Raw genomic sequence first — 8,291 nt, 5'->3', positions numbered from 1 at the left:
GGTTTAAGGTTGAAACATTCATTCATAACTTCATTGGCTTAGTTCTGGACCTTGAGTTTCATTGGGTCTTGTTTCTTTCACTGCTGGAAAGTTAGAATTCCCTTTGTTGAAAGGTTTTGAATTGAAGAGTTAAGCTTATCACTAAATCCCATTTAGCACTGAACCAATAAGGCATCAAGTTCAATGTTACTGATTGCAAACAACATTAAAAACTTGGCACTTTGTGATTTTTGCTTTCTGTTGATTCAATTTCAGAATGCATTGCTGAATTCTGAGATCCAGAACCAATGATGTGGGTTGTTGTTTCTTTATATTCCACTTTCAAGAACTCACTTCATTTCTTGTATCAGAATTCTAGAACTATCGAAATGTTTCACTGAAATTTCAGAAACTGTGATGTCCTATCAAGCTCTTTTAGTTGGAGATTTCACATTGACTGTACTTAACATTCTTACATCTCAACATCCTCTAAATTCCTGATGTGTATGTCGATTGGCACATCACTCAAACTTATATAGAAGCTGGTAACTTTCTCCATTTCTCATCACTATCAATTAATAACAGCTTATGATTTTTTTCAGAGTTTATACCACAAAAGGATTGGAAACAGAAGTCAGTTTCAAAAATTGAATCCACTGAGACTACATGCTTTAAATCATGGTAGTCTTGAAGAATAAGGGACACCAAATGACAAGAGATTAATACAGGTTCAAGTTTAAATGTTCTAGTTAGATAATCACAATCATGAATCGGCACACAACATGTAATTACTAATTAGTGATGCATTAGTTTCAGAATTCATTTCTGCAGATTCCAACAACAACTCAACAATCTTTTCCTTTCTACTCTTGTCCTAGTTCTTCCTATGTGCAGCACTTCAGCAAGATCAAAGATAAAACGTCTCTACTCAACTTGGATAAAAAATTCTATCATTCCATCCCAATAGCACTAAAATCAGTATCAAAAATAGAAATGAGACCAATTCTTAATTCTGATTTCAGAATTTTCAGACCCGAGGCTTAAGTTTCAACATTGGGATTTCAAAGTAGCTTCAGTTTAGATCCTGCAGAATTCAACTGAAGAAGGACTCTCATTTAACACTAGAATTATTGGAGCTTCAATTTAAAGCAATTCTAAATAGAAATAACATAAAGAATTGTCACACATAAAAGGGTTTTGCTATTTTAGGTTTTTTTTTCCGGTTTCTGCTGATTTAGTTTTTTTTCCTCTTCTTTTGTTAGCTTAGAACAACTTGGTGTGATGTTCCAGAATCTCAGTTGTACTCCCCACTTCAGCTATGAACCCTTTAAACTAGAAGTATCCTCTGCATTTCATGAATTCAAACATCAACTTCAAATTTCAGCATTTGATAGTTCTGTTCTATTTTTTGTTAGCAATCTAATTCAAGGAAATAGACCTTCAAACTTCAGGTTCAACCAGAGCATCAAAGGTGTTAAATTGGTCAAAGGGTTCAGCCATTCAGCAATTAGTTCCATACTCAAATTTAGGATTTCAAATCCCAACAGTTTCATATTTCTGCATTACAACAGTTTCAGAAATCAATTCTAGAAACCCGGATGAACTAACTATACATTTCTGCATTACAACATGTATCCCACTTTGATTTCCAATTGAACCAACTATACAACAACTACTGATGAAACATCCAAACAAATTAACCAAACTATCAGCAACTTCACTCAATACAGAAATTAGAAATCTTTCTTCAATACAGAATTCCCTATTAGAGAAGTTTCACACTACTAAACTCAACAGTCCAACATCTTAATCAGAATTTAGTCAAATTTGTCACTCAACTATTCAAAACAGTTAGAAAAATGTCCCTTTACTCCATTGCACAATATCATAAACTTGACTGAAATTTCCTCCTCATGCTCAAAGCATAAAAATATATATGTACATAAAAATTGAAATGTAATATTCAAATATAATATATCTGTCTCCATGATCGAACAACTTTAAGATGAGGTTTTGTGATTACTACTCTGGTACATAATTTGTTAGATTTCACCATGTCAAACCATATACTTATAAATCCAAATCTAATGTCTCTAAAATTCATATATTAATTCTCTTAATTAGTTTATCAAATTTATAAATATATTGTCAATTATATTAATTTTTAATTCATACTAGTCATCACACACACGCGTTGCATGTGTAATATGATGCATGAATAAGCATAAATTAGTGCCCCACCCATAAATTAAACTTGGTAAGGGTGTGCCAGGTCTCTATGTAGTAGTGCAACGCAAGGGTGACGTTCGAGAACCCCAAGCAACAAGTTACTAATGGACTCTTCCTCATAAAAATTTAATTTAATTTTTTATATTAGGTATTAAACTGATAAGAACAGATACTACACTTGATCTTAGCCAAAAGACCAAGAAATTAATTATAGATCATTGGAAGTTAGAGACCGTTCAATTATTTCAGCCATTAATTATAGATTATTGGCCATTAATTATGGTAGTCTCTATTAATGTCAACAGTTCGACCATTGATAGCCAAAAGTGATGATCGTGAAGGGACCATTGTAGGGATCTATGTCGGGATTGTATGTTAATGGCTTACAATTATCGGTATAATGATTTCAATAAATTAACCTTATGGCTTACAAATATACTTTTTGTTATTAAAATATCTAGAACAAGATTTTACCTAAATGGATGTTTCTGAAACAAGATCGGTCCAGTTGTAGTAGCACTTCGATTGAACCGGTTTCAATTAGTTCAACTCTCGGGTACAATTTACAAAACACACTTTCTCGATTGTTCATCATCATGGTGACATTTTTATTATCTTTCTTTTTTGTCAATTAGTCAAAGCAAATAGAAGGTTGCAAACACAATTAGCATCGCCAACATGTTGGTAGCTAAATCAATATGTTCTTTAGTAGAATACTTTCATGTACATAAACATTATCTGAAAGTTGAATCTAAAAGAGTTGATTTCCAATTATGCTATCCGATGAATAAACTACAATGTAATAGGAAAACAACAGGTTACCTCGCCTGCAAAAAATAGATTCGGTGTTACTTTGCTTTCCATGATATTTAGTGATATCTATATTGCAATATAAGAAAAGGAGAAAGTGATGAGTAAAAGATAAAGAGAATTTTCTCTCCTTTTGATTGCCTGTGGAGTAGAGCACAAATCTCAGAGACTGGGATGCCTCCGGCTGTGACAAATTCTGTAAGGATCTAGAGCGCTAAAAACGCGGAAAGCGCAGTGGAAAAATTAACTAAATCCTTTCAGAAGATTCATGCGAAGGAGACCGTATACTAGTTGAGATGAGAGTTATACCTTTGTTGCGTAAATATGAACTCCCGACAACAACTTTATCCTCGGTGGATCTCAGCACGATCAAGTGGCCGCGCCTCTACGGTATCCACACGAACACGTTCCGTCCGTCTCACGAACTCACGATTTGGAGAAGAACCATCTTCGTGGTGCTAGCCACAAGAGATGGTTTGGCCAAGAGAGGATTCGGCCAAGGAGGAAGAAGGGAAGATCAAGAGTCTCTCTAATAAAAATGAATTACAAACCTTTTGTACTCATGTAAGGAATACCAAAGGTCCTTTTGCATTTGCCCTTCTATTAATGCATGATTAATCAAAATTATGTAGTAATTGTAATAGAACTAATTACGCTAATACAGTAATCTATAATTGCATCAATAAATGATGAACATGCAATAAACGTTAATAACAGTAAGGGTTAAGAAATTGTGTATCTCCGGTCGAAGCGTCGGACGTGCCGACTGTCTTTAGAGAATTGATTGCCGCCCAAGGTGCAGAGGCTCTCCGGCAAAATCCTCCCAAGATCCGACAACCGCTCGCGTCGCTCGTAGGTGCACTCCAAAACGAGCGCCACACTCGGACTCAACCTCAGATCGCGAACCAAGCATCAGAACTCAGAAAGAAGGAAGAAGAAGTAGAAAGCAAGGGAGAAGGAATGTTTTGCTTTCTGGAGTGAATTGAGAAGGAAGTGAGGAAGTGCATTTATACACTTGAAACAGTGCGGAGGAAGAGACGCACACTTTGCTTCTGCTTCCTCTTCTTACGCGCGGATGCGTTCACATCTTCTAAACAGAAAAGCATTCTTGTGGAAAAGGATGTCTGGTATAAAGTCTACCATAAGCATTCTTGTGCAGAATCAACAAAAATGAACATGCTTAATCAACAAAGAAGCAGAAAAGCATTGAAATCCTTGAGTTAATATATTTTGCAGTTAGTCAGTGCATCCATTATCTAATAATGTACAAAAGATAAGAGGTATAAGATCTACAGAAGGCATTTGTCCACTAATACAAAATGTACTAGAAATTACTCAGTGTATCCATTGTCTATGATACATGCACAAAATCTTAGTACATTGCAAGTGCTTTGCATATTTATTCATTCACTCTTTTTGTACTAAGTATCAGTTGTACATTGTTGCTTTTTAACAAATTGTCAATTAAGTCAATTTCAAGCATGAACTATAATTGTTTCCTCAATATTCAGAGAGAAACAGTTAGATCCAACCTACATAAGTCATATATGGTTTTGGAATATAGTAAAAAACAATAATATATAAAATAATCATACTACTTGCCTATGTATATTCCAGTATGTTCTTCTGGATATTTTTCAGTTTCAACTTTGCTTTAACTTTAGGAAATGTGACATAGTAAGAGAATATAGAAAACGTGAAGTCCTTGAAAAGCTAAGAAAAACAACCATCATGTTACACAATACATACTTGAACATATATAGTGGTTTCGTATTGTAAATGAATATTATTATTGGATATTTGTAGAATTTTGAACAATGCATGATGAAATCATCATGCGACCATGAGACAGGGTGGAAGGATGGAGGGTATTTTGTAGATGATTAAACAGTTCATGATGAAATACACATCAGTCAGTAGTTGAGGCAGTTCCGTTGTTAAAAAAAAATACAGACAGACGGACAGATTTTAAATACGCTCGCGGATTTGATATGTTTTCTCATCCATCTAAAATTCGATTAAAAACTTCAATCTGTTTTTCTTGCTTTATTCGAGACAAGAGATCGCGAGCATTGCAGATGGGGCATGAGATCGCGAGGATTTCTTTCTCTTCTTCAACTAAAATTTATTTTTATATATTTTATTAGATTTACCAATATATATTTTTAAATAATAAGTCTTCATATATTGAGATAAAGTGAAGCTGCGCCAAAAGTATATAAGTGCATTATCTTATCACGGGTTCTTATCGGGTATAACACAATTGTCCTTTGGCTAGGTATAGTTTGATTCTAACCTAAACAGAATCAGCACCCGCACAACCTAATTTGAGTCAAGTTATGGTTTCCTAATTTAGTAGTTTTTGGGTGAAGGGATTTCAATAATTTTGGGACACTATTAATTGATGCCTCTATATATTTGTATGATAAGTAAAATAAGTCCCCACGGGGGCGTTTAAGGTGGTAAATTTACTATGGTGAAGTAAAAGATTAATTTTCGATGGACGCATACTCTTGGAAAAAAAAATTCCTACCACCTCTAATCATTTGGCGGTCGGCTATAAGTTAATCCTGTGATTTATCTTCTTTCGTATAACCTAGGGACGGGTTGTGAGGGACACCTAAGATAAACATAATCATCTTTTACTACAATTACTATATTGATAAATAAAATAAAATAAATAAATCACATATCAAAAAGGGTTAATCTTCTCGATCTATCTATATTAAATATAGTATTAGATCATAATACACACCCAAAATAGATATACATATATTTGAACATTCATGAAACTTCTCTCAATATCATATTCCCCTCTCCAAAAATACTATGATTCTTAGTTATCCACACATGGTATATCATGAATATTATTGATGTGGAGATAAGTACAGGATCCAAGTGGTAGACTCTTGACTGGATCAATATATAAGCCATGTAGAACAAGGTCAAAGTTAATCAATATGGGAGCCATGGTATGATCTTCCGACTTCTCGAGTCTTGATTTGTCGAGTTTTCAGTTTCTTGATTGTCGACTTCTCAAGTATTAATTTGTCGAGTTTCCAACTCTGAGTCGGCCCAACATCCCAATCGATTGAGTTTTGAGTCAGTTTGATCTCACAGAGTCGTCGAGCTTTCCAACTTCTCGGCTTGTCGAGCACTCTAACTTCTTGACCTCTCAACTTCCCGCATGCGAAGGGACATGATGAGTGAAGGGGCATGATCACATGGAGGTTATTACAACATCCTTTAATGGGATGCATCCTTTGGTTTTCTTTCCAAGAGTTATGTCTCTTAGAATTCTTTCCCTATATAAGGTAAGGGGAGGGAGGTTCTAAGGGGTATCTAATCATGATCATCCAATCTCTTGTTATCTTCTTTACTCCATCATTTTCTCCGTTCATTTCTCTACTTCATATTATTTGAGGCTCCGTGATGACTTAGGCATCATAGTTATCTCATCAAGATAACTCTGTGTGAGTCCTCTGACGCGTGTTACTCTCTCTAGGAATTGATCACATCTTATCCAAAGCTAATTTGAAGAAGCTAACCAGATTCGACGAAAGTCAACATTCATATACAACTGATTATGTACCACTGAAATTAGGGTTGCATTTATAACCTTGTTCCGGGCGCTTGGAAGGGTTCCGGGCATCCAGACCGCCTTCGCACAGGGGCGCCTCGCTAAGGCACCTTGGCTAGACCAGACCAGTCCGGGCTCCTAGAGTAGTGCCAGGCGCCCGAACCATAGTCAACTTCAAGTTGACTTTTCATCCGGGTCTTCTATTCCGGCTCCGCTCGCTTGGGTGATTTCAGTCATTAGGAATAGGGCTCACCCGAACTTATTTTCCGACCTTCTCGAACAACCTTCCGCTCTAGCTTCTCATCCCTAGGAAACATCGCGTGCCTCCTTCTCCTCCGCCAGCGTACTCTTCTACAGCACCTCGTTCCTCAGCTGTTGACTCTCTCTCGTGCCATCTTTCTCGCTAGCTGCATCTTTCGCTCGACTTCCTGTGCTCCTAAGTTTCTGCACACTTAGACACAAAGGCATCAAACACACACAGAATCTAACTTAACTCGGTTGACCACATCAAAACTAATTCGGGGTACCAACAATCTTCCCCTTTTTGATTTGCATCAATCCGAGTTAAAACTGAAATTTTACAAACTACAAAATTACTAGTATAACCTCTCCCTAGACTTAAGCTCTCATCTTTCATTCTCCCCCTTTGATCACAATAAAAATAAAGTTGGGGAAAAGTTATCAAAAATAAAAATTGAAACTATTTCTAAGGGTTAAGCTAAAAAGTCTGAATTTTTCAAGATTTAAGGCTTATATTCGCAAATTTAAAAAAATATTTTAACATTTGGAAAAAAAAACTTCTTAGAGTGCAACAGAAGTATTTACATGTGTAGAAAAAATTTCACGAAAAATTTCTAAGTATTTTAGCATAGATAAATTATTTTATGTAGAATCATAGTCTTTACTAGTTAAATTTTAAAAATAAATTTAAAAAATATTTTTAAGTATTGAGAAGAGAATGAAAAATTAAAATTTTCAAAAATAAGTTTTCGGGATTTTTTAGCTTTAAAAATAAGGTTTTTGATAATTAATCTATATAAAATTCACTGTTTATCAAAAATTTACAAAAAGATATTTTCAAATAGAATTTCAAGTGATATATCACCATAAAAAATTTAGACAAAGATTTCAAAAAGAAAGATGGTACGAAAAATGTTTAAAATAGACATGATTCTTTTCAAAAATAAATATTTAAAAATAGTTTTATTAATCTAAAAATAATACTGATTTTTCTTGTTATTCAAAAATTAAAATATAACGATAATTTTGTAAAAAAATCAGGTTTGTCAAAAATATATATCCAAAATATTTTAAATATTAAATTATGACTTTTTAATAAAAAATTCATAAAGTAATTTTTAATAAAAAAATTCTGAAAATTTTAATACTAGATTAGTTTTCATTCTAGCAATAGAAGAAAATTTTTAGAAATAAATATTAACAGTAAGCATAGGAACTTAATTTTGAAAATGAAATTAATATAACATGCATAATCATTTATTTAGACTAAACAAGATTTGTGAATCCAAAATAAATTTTTATCTATTGTGTTAACAAGAAATTTCTTGGGTACATATTTTTTTGATACTTTTCTAATTTAGCCCTTATGATATTTAAAATACCAATTTAAACTTTTATATTTTTTACAGGTATTTTGATCGTTACATGCAAAGTTTCTTTATTTTTCAATTTG

At 33.8% G+C, this 8,291-nt stretch overlaps 1 pseudogene; it reads right to left on the bottom strand.

The window, feature by feature from the left end:
• Positions 1-2,237: 2,237 nt before the first annotated feature.
• LOC122013045 lies at positions 2,238-2,416 on the bottom strand (annotated as a pseudogene).
• Between the last annotated feature and the right edge of the window lie 5,875 nt (positions 2,417-8,291).

Source organism: Zingiber officinale, chromosome 8A (assembly GCF_018446385.1).
Source record: "Zingiber officinale cultivar Zhangliang chromosome 8A, Zo_v1.1, whole genome shotgun sequence".
NCBI lineage: Eukaryota > Viridiplantae > Streptophyta > Magnoliopsida > Zingiberales > Zingiberaceae > Zingiber > Zingiber officinale.
This window is presented reverse-complemented; position numbering and strand designations above follow the sequence as displayed.